Below are 20832 nucleotides of genomic sequence, written 5' to 3' on the forward strand. Positions count from 1 at the left end.
CAGCTCTCAGGCCTTCAGACTCAAACTGAAAGTTATATCATTGGCTCCACTGATTGTCAAGCCTTTGGACTCCAACTGAATTGTCACTGGCTTTCTTGGTTCTCCAGCTTGAAGATGGAATATAATGGCACTTCTCAGCCTGCATAATCATGTGAAACAATTCCCATAATAAATCTCCTCATATATTCATTTCTGTTTCTCTGGAGAATTTTGACTAATACATGTCTTCCCTCTTTTTTTCTTAGCCTAGCTAAATAAAAGGTTTGCTAATTTTGTTATCTTTTCAAAACAAACAACTTCATTTTATGGATATTTTTTATTGTTTGCATAGTTCCTATTTCATTTATTTCTGCTCTAACATTTGTTATTTCCCTTATTCAGGTAACTTTGAAATTGTGTCATTCCTTTTATAGTTCCTTGAGGTAGAAAGTTAAACTATTTATTTGAGATTTGGTTTCTTAATGTAGGTGTCAGCCACTGTAAATTTTTAGAACTACTGTTACCACATCTCATAAGTTTTGGTAAGTTTTCTTTCCATTTTTATTTGTCTCAAGATTTTCTTTTTTCTTTTTGACCTATTGATTGTTCAGGAGTATATTGTTTAATTTCCACATATTTGTGAATTTTTCATCTTATTTCCTGTTATTGAATTCTAGTTTTATACTATTGTGTTCAGAAAAGATACCTGATATAATTTCAAGCTTCTTAAAAATTTTAAGATGTGTTTTGTGGCTTAAAATATGATCTATTCTGGAGAATGTTCTGTGTGTGCTTTAAAAGAATATGTATTCTGTGGCTCTTGGGTGGAATGTTCTGTATATGTCTGTTAGGTCCATTTGGTCAAAAATGTAGGTTAAGTCCAAAGGTTTATTATTGTTCTCTGCCTGAATGATCTAGCCACTATTGAAAGTAAGTTATTAAAGTCCTCAAGTACCATTGTATTGCTGTCTATAACTACTTTCAGATATACTTTACCTGTTTTACATTTTTAGGTGCTTTGATGGCGAGTGCATATATATTTATAATTGTTATATCCACTTGATGAACTGACCCCTTTATTATCATATCATGACATTCTTTGTCTCTTGTGACAGTTTTTACTTATAATCTATATATTAGTCTGGGTTCTCCAGAGAGACAGAAGCAATAGGATATGTTACAATTATATGAAGGGATTTATTAGGGGAATTAGCTCATATGACTATAAAGAAAAGTCCCATGATAGGCTGTCTATAAACTGAATGCTAGTAGCATGGCTCAGTCCAAGTCCAAAGGCCTCAAAACTAGAGAAGCTGATGGTGTCCTTGGTGTAAATCCTGGAACCCAAAAGCAGAAGAGTCTTGAACTCTGATGTCCATGGACAGGAGAGAAGAGTGTACCCAGCTTTAGCTGATTGAGAGAGAGCTTCACCTTTTTCCTCTGTCTTCTGCTCTCTCCAGACCCAGAGTTGATTGGATGGTTCCCACCCATACTGAGGGTGGGCCTTTCCTACCCAGTCCACTCAGACTCTCATACTAATCTCTGCTGGAAATGCCCTCATGTACACACCAAAAATGATAGCTTTACCAGGGTTTATCAGAATTCCTTCACTTAACCCAGTTGACACCTAGACTTAACCTTCATAAGTCCAGAGTAAGTGTCTATTACAGTAAGGTCAAAATGCTTCCTCTTCCATGATGGAAGTGGTTCAATGTAATCAACCTCCCACCAGGTGGCTGGCTGACCACCCCGGGGAATGGTGCCGTATTGGGGGCTCAGTGTTGGCCTCTGCGGCTGGCAGATTGGGCACTCAGTGGTTGCCGCAGCCAGATCAGCCTTGATGAGTGGAGGTCTATATTTCTCAGCCCATGCATAACCTCCATCCCTGCTACCATGGTCACTTTGCTCATGAGCCCACTGGGCAATGACAAGGGTTGCTGGAGAAAGAGGCTGACTAGTATCCACAGAATGGATCATCCTATCCACCTGATTATTAAAGTCTTTTGCTGAGGTCACTCACTGATGGACATTCACATTGGAAACAAATATCTCCACATCCTTTGCCCACTCAGAGAGGTCCATCCACATAACTCTTTCCCAAATTTCTTTCTCATCAATTTTCCTGTCATGTTCTTTCCATGTCCTTGATCATCCAGCCAAACCATTGGATACAGCCCACAAATCAGTATATAATCGCACATGTGGCCATTTCTCCTTCCAAGCGAAGTGCACAACCAAGTGCACTACCCAAAGTTCTGCCCATTGAGAAGATTTCCCCTCACCAATGTCCTTCAGGGATATCCCAGAAGAGGGGTGCAGTGCCACAGATGTCTACTTTCAGGTGGTGCCTGCATATCATGGGGAACCATCTGTAAACCAGGCTCTAGGCTTGTCTTCCTCTGTCAGCTGATCATAGGGAACTACCCATGAAGCCACAGGTGCAGGCTGGGGAAGAGAAGGCAGTGTAGCAGAAGTAGGAACCATGGGCATTTGGGCCACTTCTTCATGTAACTTACTCGTGTCCTCAGGACCTACTCGGCCCTGATCATGTATACATACACCATTTCCATTTGATGATTGAGTGCTGCTGCACACACCCAACCTTATGACTTTTGGGGTCATATAACACATGGTTCACGATGGGCAGCTCAGGTTGCATGGTAACTTGATGGCCCATAGTCAAATGTTCAGTTTCTACTAAGGCCCTGTTGCAAGCCAAGAGCTGTTTCTCAAAAGAAGTGTAATTATCTGTGGATGATGGAAGGGCCTTGCTCCAAAACCCTAAGGGAGTTCACTGTGATTAACCTATAGGGGCCTGCCAAAGGCTCCATATTGCATCCTTATCTGCAACTGACACTTCAAGGACCATTGGGTCTGCTGGATCTTATGGCTCAAGGGGAAGAACAGCTTGCACAGCAGCATGAACCTGTTGCAGAGCCTTCTCCTGCTCTGGGCCATGCTCATAACTAGCAGGCTTTTGTGTCACTCAGTAGATGGGCCAGAGTAATACACCCAAATAAGGAATGTGTTGCCTCCCAAATCCAAATAGACCCACTAGGTGCCATGCCTCTTTCTTGGCTGTAGGAGGGGACAGATGCAACAATTTATCCTTCACTTTAGAAGGGATGTCTAGACATGCCCCACCATTGGACCCCTAGAAATTTAATTGAGGTAGAAGGCCCCTGAATTTTAGTCAGATTTATTTCCCATCCTCTGACATGCAAATATCTTACTAATAAGTCCAGAGAAGTTGCTATTTCATGCTCACTAGATCCAATCAGCATAATGTCATCAATGTAATGGACCAGCATAATGTCTTGTGGAAGGGAAAGGCAATCAAGATCCCTGCAAAATAATTTGTGGCATAGGGCTGGAGAGTTGATATATCCCTGAGGTATTACATTAAAGGTGCATTGCTGGCCTTGCCAACTGAAAGCAAACTGCTTCTGGTGGGCCTTATGGACAGGGATGGAGAAAAGTGCATTCACTAAATCAATAACTGCATAGTAGGTACCTGGAGATGTGTTAATTTGTTCAAGCAATGAAACCACATCTGGCACAGCAGCTGCAATTGGAGTCAACACTTGGATAAGCTTACAATAATCCACCGTCATCCTCCAAGATCCATCTGTCTTTTTCACAGGCCAAATAGGAGAGTTGAATGGGGATGTGGTGGGAATCACCACCCCTGTCTCTTTCAAGTCCTTGATAGTAGCACTAATCTCTGCAATCCCTCCAGGAATGTGGTATTGTTTTTGATTTACTATTTTCCTAGGTAGAGGCAGCTGTAATGGCTTCCATATGGCCTTCCCCACCATAATTGTCCTCACTCCACAGGTCAGGGAACCAATGTGGGGATTCTGCCAGCTACTAAATATGTCTATTCCAATTATGCAATCTGGAACTGGAGAAATAACCACAGGGCCACTGTGATATTTTGGGTCCCCTGGAATGTATCAATCTCAATTCAGATCCAGTGTCTAGTAGTACCCAAAAGTTCTGATTATTTTCCTTTCCCCAATGTACAATTACTCTTGTAAAAGTCTACAGGTAACCTTGGGGAAAGATGGGAAAAAGATTAATAGTACAAATTTTTAGTCGTGTACCAGGGTCCTTCTTTAAGGAGACCTGGCCACCCCTTCATTCAAGGGGCTCTGGGTCTGTAAACTGGATCAAATCTGGGAATCGATTGAGGGGCCATTACCCTATTTTTGTGATTGGAGTTAGACTTTTGTTCATTTGACCTAGAAGTTTTCTGCTTATATAGATCAAGTAAGAATTTAGTAGGCTTCCTGTCTATACAACTTACAGGAACACCGTGAGTAACTAACCAATGCCGTAGATCTATACGAGTCAGACTATTCTGATTATTGCTTTGCCTCTGCTGTCCATTACGGTAACTATACCCACGTTCCCTTTGTCAGTTGAGTGCCGCCACTTGGCCCTTGTCACCCCCGGACCCAATTAGTCCCATTTCATTTAAGTGTTCCAGTTGCTTGACTGTGGTTCCCCCTGTAAGGTCTAGTCTACAGAGAAGAGCAATCACAGGGCTCTTCAGGAATGCTGGGGCTTCCTTCACAAATCTATTTCTCAAGGAATTGGTAAAAAATATGTCTCCTGGAGCTGAGCCTCCAGTGTGTGTGAGTAGGTTTTATGTGACAAATCCGCTCTAGCATTCTAATCTCCCTATGCCTATGAATCCCTTCATCTACAGTTAACCAAAGGAGATCAGGCATCTCTAACTCACTCACAGTGGGTCATCTTTTTATCCATATTTCAGCCAACCAACCAAACTATTAGCACCTTTCTTAACTTCCCGAGCTACAACATTAAATGCAGAATCTCTTCTTAGTGGGCCCATATCAATAACTTCAGCCTGATCCAATTTTATGTTCCTTCCACCATTATCCCACACCCTTAATATTCATTGCCATACATATTTTCCTGGTTTCTGCTTATATGAAGTAGAAAATTCATTTAGTTCTTTTGGAGTGTAACACACCTCCTCATGCGTCACACTATGTACCTCACCTTTAGCGGCCTGCTGGGCCTTGAATCTAGTTATAGGTCTAGAATCAAAGATGGGTGGTGGGGGTGGGTCCTGAGGAGAATCAGCATTGTCTTCCTCAGTATCTTCCTCATGGGAAGCCACCACTGTTTCCTTAGGCAATACAGTGTTAATCCCCTCAGGTGGAGTCAGAAAAGCCACTGTCTCTCGGGATGTGGATTGGGAGTTCATTAATGGTGAACAAGCCTCAATGCAGTTTAGGGGTTCCATGTCCCCAGTTTCATCAGAGTCTTCCCAGATGTTCCCATCCTAACTTGCTGGACTCCATTCTTTCCCAACCAATGCCCTCACTTTAGCAGTAGATACCCTGCGAGGCTGTTAATTAACCTGCCGCTGTAGTTCAGCCAATCTTATGATGAGGGCTTGTGTTTGATTTTTTGGCAATTTCAGCCCTGTGGGTACTGGAGAGAAGATTCTGGCCTAAAGAACACCTAGAAACTTTTAGGTCATCTATGTGGCGCTTGGGCCAAGAATTTGCTTCACTGAGCTCCCCCTTTTTTTTTCTCAGTTTATCCAGTGATGAGAGGAGCAACCAGCCAATGTCCTTATAGTCCTTGGATTTCCACAAATACCCAAAAGTATTATGTATAGAGTCACTGAATCTCTTGCCTTTTACAAGCAGTGAATCAGGACCATCAAATGGACTTATTTTGCATATCTCTTTAAACAGTTCACAACAAGGACTATCAGTGCTCACGGTATCATTAGAAGTCAAGCATTAGCATTCTTAGGCCTAAAGCCCTGAAACCAATTGACAAAATTCTTCTTTAAGATTCTGTTTCTCTAGAACTACTCCTGGTACTAAAATCTGTATTAGCCTGGGTTCTCCAGAGAGACGGAATCAATAGGATATGTTATAATTATATGAAGGGATTTATTAGGGGACTTAGCTCATGTGACTATAAAGAAAAGTCCCACAATAAGCAATCTATAAACTGGATTCAGGTAGTGTGGTTCAGTCCAAGTCCAAAGGCCTCAAAACCAGCTGATGCTGTCCTTGGTGTAAGTCCTGGAAACCAAAAGCAAAAGAGTCTCAAGCTCTGGTGTCCACAGACAGGAGAGAAGAGTGTATTGCAGCTCCAGTGGATCGAGAGAGCTTCACCTTTTTCCTGTCTTTTGTTCTTTCCGGACCTCCAGTGGATTGGATGGTTCCTATCCACATTGAGGGTGGGTCTTTCCCACCCAGTCCACTCAGACTCATACTAGTCTCTGCTGGAAATGCCCTCATGTACACATCTAAAAGGATAGCTTTACCAGGTTTCTAAGCAATCCTTCATCTAAACAAGTTGACACCTAGAATTAACCTTCACAATCTATTTTGTTTGAAATAAGTTTAACTACACCTGCTTTCTTTTGGTTTCCATTTGCATGGACTATCTTTTTTCCTTCCTTCTCTTTCTGCCTATGTGTCTCCTTAAAACTGAATGAGTCTCTTGTAGACAACATATAGACAACTTTTTCTTTTTAAAATGTAATCTGTTAATTTCTTTCTCTATGGCTGTCTTTCTCTGTGATTTGATGATTTTATGTACTTGAATGCTTTGATTCCTTTTCTTTGTCTTTTGTATATCAACTATTGGTTTTTGCTTCGTGGTTACCATGACACATACACAAAACATCTTATAATAGTCAACTTTAAATTGATAATAACTTATCTTTGACCACATAGAAAAAATCTTCTCTTTTACTCCCCTACCAAATATTTAAAGGTTTTGATGTTATAATTAACATATTTTATATTGTATTTGTTTATAAATTATTGTAGCTTTTGAAAATGCTATTGTTTTTTAACCTTTATACTACAGTTAAGTAATTTACATACCAACATTACAATATTAGAATATTTTGAATTTGACAGTAGTTTTAATTTTACCTGAGAGTCTTATATTTTCATAGGTTACTATTAGTTGTTTTGTTACTAATTAGTGTCTCTTTGTTTCAGCTTGCATAACTCTTTTAACATTTCTTATAAGGCAGGTCTAGTGTTAATAAAGTTTCTTTGATATTTTGGTCTGGAAAAGTCTTTGTGAAGGTTAATTCTAGGTGTCAACTTGATTAGATTAAGGAATGCAAAGAAAACTGGTACAACTATCTTTTTAGGTGTGTTCATGAGGATGTTTCTAGAAGATATTAGCATGAGGGCCTGAGTGGACTGTGTGAGAAAGATCTGTCCTCAATATGGGCAGGAACGTCCAATCCACTGGGGACCTGGAGAGAACAAAAAATGAAGAAAAAAGGTGAATATCACCCTCTATCACTGGAGCTGGGATACACTCTTCTCTCCTGTCTGTGGACATCAGAGTTGGAGACTTTCCAGCTTTTGGGTTCCAGAACTTACACCAAGAACACCATTGGCTTCCCTGGTTTTGACGCCTTTGGATTTGAACTGAGCCATGCTACTGGCATCCAGTTTGCAAATGGCCTATCATGGGAGTTCTTGTCACAATCATGTGAACTCATTCCCCTAATAAGTCCCCTGTCATATATTTATAACATATCCTGTTGATTCTGCTCTCTGGAGAATCCTGACTAATATAGTCTTTATCTCCCCTTCATTTTTGAAGTACAGCTTTTTGGGTATTCTAAGTTGACATTTCTTTTTCTTTCAGCACTTTAAATATCCATCCTATTCTCTTTGGCCTCTAAGGATTCTGCTGAGTAATCCACTGATAGTCTCTTGATAATTCCATAGTATGTGAAAAGTTTCTTCTCACATACAATGTTGCTTTCATAATACTTTGTTTTTGTTTTTTGATTTTGAGTATAACATGTCAGTGAAGTCCTGTTTGGATTGATAGCATTTGGGAACCTTTGAGTTCTATGTATGTGGATGTCCATATTTCTTTCCATATTTGGGAAATTTTTAGCCATTATTTCTTCAAATAAAAATTGCACTCCACTCTCCTTGTCTTCTTCTTCTAAAACTCCCATAATACTTATTTTAGTTTTCTTGATGATGTACAATACATCCTGTAACTTTTTGCACTTTTTACTTTTTTTCTCCTATGACTGGATAATTTCAAAAGACTTCCTTTGTGTTCACAGATTCTTTTTTCTGCTTGATCAAGCCTGCTTTTGATGCTTTCTATTGCATTTTTTATTTTATTCACTGTATTCTTCAGCTCCAGAATTTCTGTTTGCTCTTTTTTTTATTATTTCTACCTCTTTCTGGAACTTGTTTTGCACAGGTATTATTTTCCTGAGTCATCATTCTGTGTTTCCTTGTAGCTCACTCAATTTACTTAGAATTATTATTTTGAATTCCTTGTCAGACAATTTGTAGTTCTTCATTTCTTTGGATTGTTACTGGAAAATTATTTTTTCCTTTGCTGGTGTCATGCTTGTTGTATTTTGCATGTTCTTTGTGATCTTATGTTACTTTCTTCACATTTCAAGAAGCAGTCACCTCCTCCAGTCTTCACAGACTGGCTTTGGGAGAGAAACATCTTCACCAGTCAGCCCAGTTAGGAATTCTGAGCTTCTTTCAAATCTTTTCTAAGGATGCAACCATTTTACACTTCTTATTCTCTCTTGAGATGGATTCTTAAGATAAAGTTCCTTCTCTTAATTCTGCAGGGCCAACCAGGTACTGAGATTCTTCCATTTGTTTTCCCTGGGGCAGTACCTTGATATGCACAAGGTATTTTTTTTTTTTACCTTTTTCTGTTCTACAGAGTTGAGCTGGCTATCCACCATGCTTGCAAGCTTTCTGCAAAGGCTTGCACTTGTAGTCCATGGGGGCATGTGTGGAGAGCTGGCCATCGTTCAGGGTGGGGTGGGGGAGAGTGGTTAGGTGTACAGTATATTGGGGTATCTGTGGGCCAATTGGGGAGTCCATAGGCTAGGCACTCCAAGTATCTAAGAGGCAAACTTCCTGATGAAACAGTTAGTAGGAATAATGGCCCTTTGTTGAGATCCCAGCCCTGGATACTGTAAGTCTCTGCCTCTCTTTTCTGCTCCCAGCATCTCCAAACCACTCAGCCCTTCCAATCACTATTCTGAGTGGAGCAAGAAAGAAGTGGTTCTTTAGGGGCTGTGTCCCACATGGCTAGGAAAGATGGGTGCTCTCTCACTATACTCTCACTTTCCCTCATAGGATAAATTATGGGACAAAGGAGTCTCTCTTGACACTGAGCTGAGCCACCTTGATGAAGGGGTTATGTATGTAAAGTGATACTGTTCTTACACTCTTCAGTATGTTTATTCTCAGCTATTTTGCTCCAGTGATTTGGTAAAACTTCTTCACTAGACTCCAGGACTCCCACAAAGTTACTCTCATCCATAAGTGATTGTCAAAATCGATGCTCTCTGGAGAGATGGCAATCATTTTATACCATCATCTTGACTTTTCTTTTTCATCATTATCAAATACACCATTTTTGGTTAATTTCAAATATTTTACCAGAAGACAAAGTTAGTAATACTGTTATTACAATGAAATAGCTCCTTGAACCCTGTTTTATTCAACAATATTGATCTTGCTTTGCAGTTCTGTACTGCCATTTCCACATGATACTGCAGATCCATCAAGCCACCCATCAGTACCAGCTTTCAATGCCTCTCTCAAAGTTTGTTATTGTGCTTTGTTGATGAAGACTTCAAATAAAAGTCTTATCCAGGGTATGCAGGAAAATGTGGGCAATAACTGATTTTTTTGGACATCCTAATGCACTATTCTGAATTTTTAGTGCAAAGGTTGAACAACACATCTTATGATCACTTTTTCCCTTAAACTTTTAGGCTATTGTCACTGCACCCTAGAATACAATCTTTTGATATTTTCAGCACGTTTACATTCCACACAATTCCACCAGTGGGAAGGAAGGACAATGGCCCTTTGTTCATAGTGAGAAAGGCATTTCCATTTGCACAAGGAGTGCACATCCTTCACCCAGCAGGGTATGAGACCAACTTAAAAGGGTCAGTTGTTATTGAGAAGCCATAGTCTCAAAAGCTTCAGGGAGATAAACATGACTATTCCAAAGAGTCTTCCTCAATTATGGCACAAAGACTGTGGAGAAAGTGAAAAAAATTCCTTGTTGATTTGAAACTGCCAGTAGCAGAGGTAGCACTGTCACTATAAGAAATATTTATCACCATTCTTATCTGCTACCACTTGCCCTGCCTCCAAGTGCTAAGATCAGAGGCAGATTGTGGTTGGAATGCAGAGGGCCCAGAGGACAGGCATATAGGCCTACTCATATAGTTCAAACCCAAGGATCTATGGTAGAGGGTCAATAGCCCAGAGTCCTGAATTTGTCCAGTGTCCAATGTGAGTGAGAGTCACTCCAAATCAATGTTTTAGCACTGCTCTGGCAGCTCAGTCTCATGCAATCACCCACAGGAAGTGCTATGTCAGTCAGCTAGAATAATCTTACTCTCCTAGAACTGAGGCTCAACCACAGGGCCCTGGGATGAACACATAAATACAATCTTGGGGCATCTGGTTGACCCAATGCACAGCAAGTTTAGAGAGTCAGGAGATTCTGAATGAGAAAAATGGGGACTAGGGACCCTGGCTCAGTTGGCACTGCTATCTCCAGCTGTTCTGAAGCCACCAGAAAGAGTCAGGCAATTTTTACAGACTCTCCAAAATGTACAGCCATCTGAAGTAGGGAGCCAGGGCAGAGACATTTGCTTGTTTGGTCCAAGAATGGTACTGCCTCTTTTCAATTATTCTCTTCAAGAAGCAAGAAATGCCAATAGGCTGACCTTAGACTCCAGTCTCCCTCTAAAACTCCTCCAAGAATTATTATAAACTGTATTGTAAACTTTCAGTGAAACCCATTTTTTTTGCCACTGTTATAGGCATTGGGGGATACAGAAATGAAAAATATTTCCAGAACTTTAAAAAAGCATATGTATCCTATTTATTCTGTCTGATAATTAGTTGGCAGAACTAACTCAGACTAAGATGTTAATCCTGATAATATCTTAATTCCAGATAATGCACTTTTATTTAACAAGATCCTTTTTAATGCCTTAATACAAAATTGTAACTTCCTGTGACTATGCTTGTTGAAACATGTAGATTCACAATTAACTGGCCACAGAGCAACGTTGATCTCCAGCCACTTATAGGGGATTATCATTTTAAGTTTACCCACCTGAATACATCTTAAAAACCCAACTAAGAGAAGCAATATTTAATTAGGATTTTTGGGGGGTGGGGAGGGGGTGTATACTTACAGCCCATGCAGTTTTCTAGATACTCCAACGTCTATCCCTGAATTATAACAGATAATTAAGAAGCCATGTTAAACCATAGGATTTTTCCCAAGAAATGTGCTTTTAATTGGAAGTGCATGTCTGTCTCGAGGAGTTATCCAATCAGCCCTGTTAGTATGACACTACCGTTGTAACCTGGGGTGCACTCGAACTGAAATAAACTTATGGAAATAATTTTATATGGGACTTGGAAACAGAGATGTAATGCTGTGTAATAAAAGTACTATTAAAAAAAATAAAAAGAAGAAGCCATGTACTTGAACTAAATCACGTTTCTGCATCCTGCCCTTCTCAGTCTCCAAAATAAGAGTTGCTCTTATTGGCTTTTGTTTTGACATCACATGATGAATCCAACTTTAGGAAAAAGGAGCCTAATTAAACTTGACATATTTTCTGAAAGGGTATTGTTAAAGATATTGTTTATCAAAATATATCCTTGTATAAGAATTTAGAACAGGAAAAAAATTAGTCCTAGTACAGATAAGAGCTCTAATTATTCTGAATAACCAATTGGCTTTTGTAAACAGAGTATAGAGACCAATATGCATATGTTTTGTTTACTGCTAGAAAACTCACAGCTAAGTGTAAGTCTCATTTTGAAAGAGACTTAATGGCATCATGGTGTGCCCTAAACTGACTTCAGATTCTATCTTGTTTTTACAGCCTATTTTCTTATCTCATCTTGCTTTTATTCAATTTTTATTTAATCTTTTGGTAATGTTTGCAATTTATTTAATTTTATTTATTTATTTTAATTTTATTTTTTGGGGAACAAGGATGGTTACAAATAAGAAGACAGGACCAAAGTGTTTTAGTGAGATTTTTAGTTGTTATAGAAAATGCAGGCTTTGGGATTATACAGGTTTGAATCAACTATTACATATGTTTTAGCAAGATTCTTAACTTCATGTGGCATGTTCCAGAAGTGCCACAACTGCTGATTAACCCCATTCTCTTTGTTCCTAAGGCCATATTCTCTTTAGCTTTTCTATGCATGCAATGCTTTCCAACATGTGTTTCTGTGCTTGCCAAGTGAGGTAAGATAGTTTGAAAAATTTTTACTTAGAGATGAATGTCAACCTGAAAATAAAATCTGGAGATCCATATGAGATGTATTCTGCAAGAAAACTAGAAATGAGCTTCAACATTCCTCATTTATATTACGGTAAAGTACACATTTCTAAACCTTTAATTCACTATTCCACACCAGAATTCATAACCTATTCTGCTGCTTAATTTATACTACTAATTTAACTAGATTCAATCAAAAACGTAAGACAAAGCAGTTAATTTTTTGGCTGATATCAATACTTTCTCCTATTAGTATAAACAGAAGCACTTCTCAGCAATATGCTATACATCAAAGAGATAGTGTCTATCCGTGCAAACAAACAAAAATAGTATATCAGAGCTTAACAAGTGTCTTCTATCTAATGAATGAATTTAGTTTCAAAGAATAGTAAACTTGTCAGAGGGAATTAAATGATATGTTGTACCAGGAATAACTTCTGTGTCTGGCATTTGTGTTAGGTTGTTAGTAAGAGGAAAACAGAACATGTGGACCTTGATAATAAACCTGTCTTTGATATTATTGTTAAGCTTGACTCTTCTAGAGATTAAAGTGGCAGGTAGTAAAATGTGTCATGCAGACATTAAATGTGATATTTTTGTTCTATTTTAAGTTTCTCATGGAAAATGGTTTTGTGATTGGTCTTTGAACAGCACTTTATTTATAATCCCATTTGCAACTTGGAGAGATTTCACCTCCAAAGGCGAGTGAGCACACTGCTCTGGCTTTTGTGATTCTGAAAATGTCACTGCTGTCATTTGTCAAATACGCCTGAAATCTGCCTTTTCAATAAGTGACGTCTCCCACTCCTTTCGGGTGAAACTCTTCACTCTTTTTCTTTTTTTCTTTCAGAAGGAGAATTCTAAATAACAAGCAGATATTTGGATTCTGATGTTTTACAGTAGGAAAGAGAAATTAATTTCTTGTATATTAGAACTACTAAGTAGCAGTTATTTCAGTGCAACAGAATTAGACACATTGGACTTCTTTTATTTCAATTTTATCTTGGGATGAAATGTCATTTTATTGCATTCAGAAAATGGATTATGTTTCTTTACACTTGAAAAATAATCTCACAGAGCAAGAGTTGCCCTCCCAATGCATGCAGCTTTTTCCCACTCCTCTGTGATTGATTCCCTTCTATTCTTTTCATAAACCTCTGGAAAGGTTTTCCTTTTCCTTCTGCTTTTCTGTTAAACTTGACATGATTGCACTTTCTTCCCTGGGGCTGGGGATTTGCAGTCATGTCTTCAGGTTTACAACTAACTGACCTCTCTGTCTTTTGGCCCTCTGGCTTAACTTATCCAGTTCCAGGTTACATCATCTGTGAGATGTGAGCAGCATCTCTTCACATCATGAAAGATGTTATGAGGATTAATTAATGTTTGCAGTACACATTAAAGCCCAAGCAGCAAGATGCTTATAAATTCAAAATACCACTATGTTAATAGCAGGCTCTGTTATGAGAAAGCTGCTAAACATAGCCCTTCCCCTCTCTGGAGCTCAGTGACCTTTCTATCTATCCTACTAATTCCATGGCATCTCCCTGAGGGGTATTCTATGCCTCTCCGGCTTGGATCCACTTCTAACTTAATAAATGCAGCTAGCCTGGAAAACATGCACAGAAAAAAAGAAGGGATTTATTTATTTAAGTAATGCTTGTTCACCTGGAACATAATAGCAGCTGGATTCCTGCTGAATCAAGAATCTATTTGTTCCAGCAGGTCTCCCAACATTGTTTATCAGTTTCATTCCCACTAACAGAATTAGGCTCCCAAACCATTTCAAATCAGTTTTCTCTCCTTCATTTTGGAGGCTTTCAATTGAAGGGATACATTTAGCACGGTCATAGCCCATTACTTACCAGAGGAATGGTGGCTTCTTCTTTGTCTATGCCAGAGTTGAGCTTTCTAAGAGAACCTCCTCTACCCGAGATATAAATTAATATGCAAATACCATCTATTCTATATGGACTTTGGGAAATGGCAAGTTTTAAATCAGGTGCTTTGCAATTTCCTGGATATTACAGCCATGTGAGGTTTTTTGTTATTGTTTTTGTTTCTGTTTTTTGTTTGTTTGTTTGTTTTAAAGATGTCCTCATTATGAACTATTTCAGTCTGGTGGTCAAACTAAGATTTTAGATATAAAATCTTATTACTTTAAAAAATTGACTTTATTTCAAAAAAAGTAATTTCTTAATTTCTTTTCACATTTTTAAAAAAATAATGAATGTGGGTTTAACTGAATTCAATCCACATCTTTTGACTTATTCTCCATATGGCTGATGGCTCAGATAACTTACAATGTCATAACTGGGCTTGGTTAGTAGTGGGGCTCTCCAAACCAAAATGAAAAGTTAAGAGTTTATTTAGACCTTAAGGAAAAGAGAACAGGTAGCCGGTTCTAAAGTACTGATGGACATTCTATAAAGAAACATGCAAGGGTTGAATAGAACTGTGAAATACTCCCATAGAAGAGAGAATATTGAGGAAAATTCAGATGGAGTCCAAATCTAGAAGTGAGACAGGTGTTCATCAGAGATGCAGGTCTGTAGGTAGTACTGGGAATACCCAGAAGCAAGTATCTGGTCCCATAATTACTAAAGCTTCCTTCTCTCTACCCTACTACGTATGCAAAGCACCACGGTAAACACTATTGGCATGCATTATCACATTCCATGTGGCAGGTATAATATTATCCTCATTACTCTGATGAAAAAAAAAAAACCAAGCACAGAAAAGATATGGTAATCTTAAGGTCACAAATCTAGGAAGTGGAGGGGCTAGGAGTCAAACCCAAGTGGTCCAGTTCTAGAGTATACTCTCTTGAAGGAGCACAGGGTACAGTGATTAAGAACATGTGCTGTGGAGCCACAGTTATGGTGTCTGTTTGACCTTGGGCAGGTTACTTAGCCTCTCTGTATCTCGGTTTCCTCATATGTAATAAGGAGATGATAATAACACCCACCTTATAATGTTATTGACAGGATTAAACAAGGCAATACATATAAATCCTAAGAAGGGTCCTTGGTCCATAGCAAGTGAGCGATAAACATTAGTGATTGTTAAATTACAAGGGGACCAGCAATACAGAATAATCAAATGCTACCTTAGCTTACCAAAATAATTGAATGGAAATACAATTCTTGAGACATATATAACAGGAGAAGTGGGAGGGTTTTGCACCTGCAAAACCTACATGTTGGAATTCTTCCAGCTGCAGTTCATGTTGGGGTTTTGGTGCTTACAGGATTCACGACATATGATAGAGTTTATACATTTATTTATTTTTCCTCCTGATACCATAATAAAATGAAATCAAATTTTAAAAATAACTTAAATTCACAACAGTAACAAAAATAGAAGGGTGATGATCTGCAGATTAGAGATTCATGCAAATTCTGGAAGATTAGAAAGAGATGAAGCAGTGAGGATGGAAGAAATAGAGTGGTTGGAAACTACAGTGAGAGATGTGCTGTCTAAAACAATAGCCAGGAGCCACGTGTGGCTATTGAGTCCCTGAAATGGGGCTGGTACGAATTGAGATGTGCCTTAAGTAAAAAACGCATACTAGATTTTGAAGATTCAGTGTGAAAAAAAGGATGTAAATTATCTCAATAATTTTTATCTTGATTACATATATTGAAACGATTTTAAAATGTTTTGGGTAAATAAAATGTTCATAAAATTAATTTCACCCTTTAAAACTTTTTAATGTGGCTTCTAGAAAATTTAAAATTATACAGAATGCTGTTATTTGTGACTCTCATTGTATTTTTATTGGATAATTCTGCTCTTGTGTAGCCATGCGTAAGGTTTACTGAAAATTCCTAAAGAAATTCTTTTGTCTGAGGTATGTGATGTTAAGGAAGTTCAAGGTGAGAAGTTCATAACCAGGAATGTGTTTGAGGTCTATATAAGGAAAACCTGCTCTTTCCCTCCATTCTTCACCCCTGCAAGCAGATCAACCAGTCAGGCATGGATCCTAGAACAGCTGGGGAAACAGATACTTCTTTTCCAAAAAGCAGTGTCAAGGTACAGAAGGGGAATGGGATCAGGAAACAGGGCTAGAGGATAAAGCCCTCCCTATCCGGGCATTCAGAGTTTTCCCAACATAAATGCTACCTCACAGACATTCACCCCAAATCAAAGTTATCAATTGATTGGTCCCAATGATGCTCCCAGAGATTCCCATCAGCGTTCCTATGAAATTAGTATATAAATAAACAATCACAGGTCACCGGATAGGAGGAAATTTGCATAATGAAAGAGAAAGATCAAGACAGAGTGAAGTAACATTAGAGGAAGAGGACACATTGGAGATCAAAAGAAAAAATTAAAACAAAGCAATCCTAATTAGTATGTCAGAGAGATTTAAGAAGATATTTTAGTGATAAAGAGCACGTTGCTTTTGTAAAAAGGAAAAATTTGATGTACCATATTTCCATAGTTCCATGAGATGCAACCAACAGTAGAAAATGGGGAAAGGTCACAGTCCCCTCTGTACTATCTTTGCCACTTCCTGTGAATCTGTAATGATTTCAAAATGAACAGTTCAAAAAAAAAAAAAAAAGAATCAATTTGACATAAGAAGGAGCTCCCAAAAAGTGTAAGTACGTACACTTCAAAATAAAAATAATCACAGAAAGTTTGGAAGACAGAGTTGAGGAAGTCTTTTAGATCATACCATTGAACGGAAAAGAGGAAGCATGAAATTTGTCCATGGACGTGGACAATAATATTTTGCCGAACACTAAAATTATTTACTTAATCTTAGTAGTGTAAGTATTGTTTATTGGTTCTCAAATTTTGGAGTTAACCTCTAAAAAATATCACAAATCATAATGTATGATTTTTAACCACAAGGGGGATAAAATCACTGTGGCCGTAATTGTGACTCTGACTTTTTTTTTCCTCCTACACAGCCATGATAGTATGGAATTTTACCAGAAGTCACAGCTCTTGTTTATTTTTCTCATATTCTTTGTCTGTCTTCCTCCATCTCTCAGTCTCTTGGTCTCCTTTCATCCGAGAGGCAGTGAGACCAGAAGTTTTAGTCCTCTCCAAAAGGACCTGGCCTTGTTAGCCTTAACCAGCTCTGTGCTAGGATCTGGGGAGGTCGTGGGTGGCAGCATGGTAGATGACATGGGCGTATTTAGTCCCACTGGCTGTGTGGTCTAATTCTTTTCCTTTAACTGCGTTATGCTCATATTTACATCAAATCATGCAGGCCAAACTTGGGTAAAAAAAATTGTTCAAGGATTCCAGACCAACACACATCGTTTCTGCACTGATATATTGGGATTCAATAATCAAGACATGCTTTGACTTCCTATGTTTGTTTTTTGTAAATTTGGTTTTCTTGTCCATAGGAAAACTCGCTAGGTCACAGTTAGACCTGGATATTTCTTGACCCAATAAAATAATACACCCCCTTGATAATACTCTAGTTTCCCTCAGCCCACTTTTATTTCTATCCCTAGGGTAACCAAAGTCTGTAACTCCTAATTAAATGCTTCTAGACCTATCATTGCTTATTGCCCTGATGACCAGGAACTCTTTTACTAATGCTATAAAACGCAGCATGGTTAGAAAGAGATGTCCGTGTCTCAATAATCACTTTCTATTCCATTGAGTAAGAGATGGAGGTGATGCCAAGAAGATACAGAGCTAAGATAACTTAATTGACATGAAGGCAATTTGCAAGTTCTTTTACGATATTATCAGAATTCTCCTGTTTGTCAGAGCCAAGATTAGGACTTTCACAGACACCACCTTCCTGAGAAATGTGACTGTCTGCTCAGGTCCTAATTCTAACCTGATGCCTTTATGAAGCCCAAGTCTAAGAAAGACTCTGTAGTATAAATGGGGAAATGCACATACCCCTCTGTTCCATAAAGTGTGGGTTATAATTGCCTCATTTTACAAATAAAGAAGCTGAGGCATAAAGAGGGCATGTGCTTTACATAAGTTTCTAAGGGCATGATTGTAACTAGAATCCCAGCCAGCTTCTTCTACACTCAACAACATACATACTGTTTTTCAAAGTGGCAATACTTGTTTCGGAAAAGAAATAACTTAAAAATTCCACAGTTCCTCAAAAATCAAAATGAGACTATTTATAATTCCAGACACCGAACAAGGAAAACTCTAATCTTTGCCTCTTTTGTGTCAACAGATTAATGTGCCCAATTTCTTCAGTGTGAAAAGCTTCTCCACTGACTTCTCTTCTGTCTGTGCTCAAGGGATCTTACCAGAGCCCACACTGTTTTTCCAAACCTTCTTCTTTGTCTTAAATGGGAAAGTGGCCAGACAACACCCTAAGAAATTCCAATTCAGGAGGTTGCCCCTAAGATTTTTAAAAAATCATGTATTGCCAGAAGATTCTGATGTGAGTCTGTAGGGTATAGTCTGAGCAACTTTATACCAGTCTCTGAGCTCCATCAAGATCTGCATCTACTAAATCTTATTCACATAAGCACATAGTGAAAACCACGATATTTTAGGCCGGCCCGTGGCTCACTCGGTAGAGTGCAGTGCTGATAACACCAAGGCCACGGGTTCGGATCCTATATAGGGATGGCCGGTTTGCTCACTGGCTGAGCGTGGTGCTGACGATATTTTTACAGATGAAAATCAGTTGTACGGTCAGATAGATAATTTGACAATGGTACAGAATATTTTTTTTTTACCCGGGATGTATATTGTCACATACACAATTGGCTCTCAATCAAAATTTATTGATAAAACATTAGAACTAGTCTTTTTCAACTAAATGGAGAGCAGTTTGTCTATTTTCCTAGGTGGGAGAAGTTCAGTTTGTTGTGGGCTTTGAAGTATTGCCCCACTCTGATTCTAGAACTCCTTTCATTGATTTCTTTCCATCTCTCAGGCAGGTATTCAGTTCTGAAGGTTTGTCATTATATTGCCAGGTTGCTTTTTTTCTAATCTCTGGGAGATGCAGACTGGAAGAATGGATTTTTTTTGTTGTTGTTATTGTTCTCTGTACTTATTTAAGATAGAAGTATCATTCAGAGCCCCTTCGAATATGGAAAGGGGAGAAGCAGTGAAGTTAAAAAGACTAGGATGCAAATTTTACTACTTTCACTTAGAGCAAAATTGAGGATCTCAGTTTCCTCTTTTGAGATAATTCCATTTAGCTTTCAGAGTTGGCATAAGATGTAAGAAGATAGGATATTTTCTGGTGATGCTCAAAAATGATACCTGCTCAACAAATGTTAACTTCATTCTCTTCTTTTCCTCCAGTTTCTCCACCATGTTGTTACATATCCTCTATCAACTGTGAGTCATATTTATCTTGTACGATAGATCAGAATTACTTAACAAGTATGAAGTATTTTTTCAATCATTGATTCATTGTTAGTCTTTATAGTATTTGGTAAGATGGTAGAAACTTCTAGTGGAACAGTGGATATAGACAGAAGTAATTACATTTTGGAGACAGAGCTAATAATAGATGTTGGGATCTGATATGTGACTTATAGAAAGAGAGAGAAACCAAGTTTTACACCAAGATTTTTGGACTGAGATAGTAGGTGTCTATTGCTTCCAAATGCCACTTAGCAGATGAGAAAATAGAAGAAACAGAATTGTTGGGAGGGAACAAAAAAGAATCAAAGGTTATATTTTAGACATGCCAATTTTTAGATGCACATTGCACCACAAAGTAAAGATACCATATAGTGGTTGGATGTATGCATCTTAAGTTCAAGGGGAGAAATCAAGGCCAGACATGTAAACTTGGCAATCATAGATATATAAACTATATACAAAGCCATGGGACTGAATAAGATCGCACTGGAGAGTGTAGATATAGGAAAAATAAAACCTAGTACCCTACTAGCAAACCCTGGTTATTCCACCATTTGGCATTGGAGTAAGGGAAAAGAAACCAGCATAGAAGCTGATAGGCAGGTCCAGAGAGGTAAGAGGAAAACAAAGAGGGTATTAGGAAGCTGCAAGAATAAAGGCTTTCAGGAAAGGAAGAATGCTCAAATGTGTTGAGAGAAGGTTGCTTGGAGCAGCACAGAGAACAAGGATAATTGACTAAAGAAGTTTCAGTTGAATGGTGGACACAAAAGATTATTTGGGGAAAGTTGAGAAGAGAATGGAAATGTCATTGGTTAGAAGATCTTTTACACATGATGAGACATCAAAATGTAAACACCAGTTTGAGATGAAAGGACAGCCTTGTAAATTTAGTAATCTTTCTCAAATTCTGCTTCCTGTAAAAGGTTAAGAGATTGAGTTACAAATGTTTATGCATTATGTTTTCTTAAGACATGACCAAATAAGTTTAACTAGCTGTTTTACCTTCTGCGTAATATTTGAATAGTACAATTTGATTTGCAGTATACAAAGACTTGGCTAGCATTTCTCACATTCTGGTCAAAAGCCTTGAACTATGATGGTCTCTCTGTTGCTGGGAAAAGTCTGACCTCACTATTGCCATGACAGAAAGAAATTGA

General features: G+C 38.4%; 1 pseudogene; it reads right to left on the minus strand.

The window, feature by feature from the left end:
- Positions 1–1590: 1590 nt before the first annotated feature.
- LOC134361674 (uncharacterized) lies at positions 1591–5257 on the minus strand (annotated as a pseudogene).
- Positions 5258–20832: the final 15575 nt, after the last annotated feature.

This window comes from Cynocephalus volans, chromosome 13, assembly GCF_027409185.1.
Source record: "Cynocephalus volans isolate mCynVol1 chromosome 13, mCynVol1.pri, whole genome shotgun sequence".
NCBI lineage: Eukaryota > Metazoa > Chordata > Mammalia > Dermoptera > Cynocephalidae > Cynocephalus > Cynocephalus volans.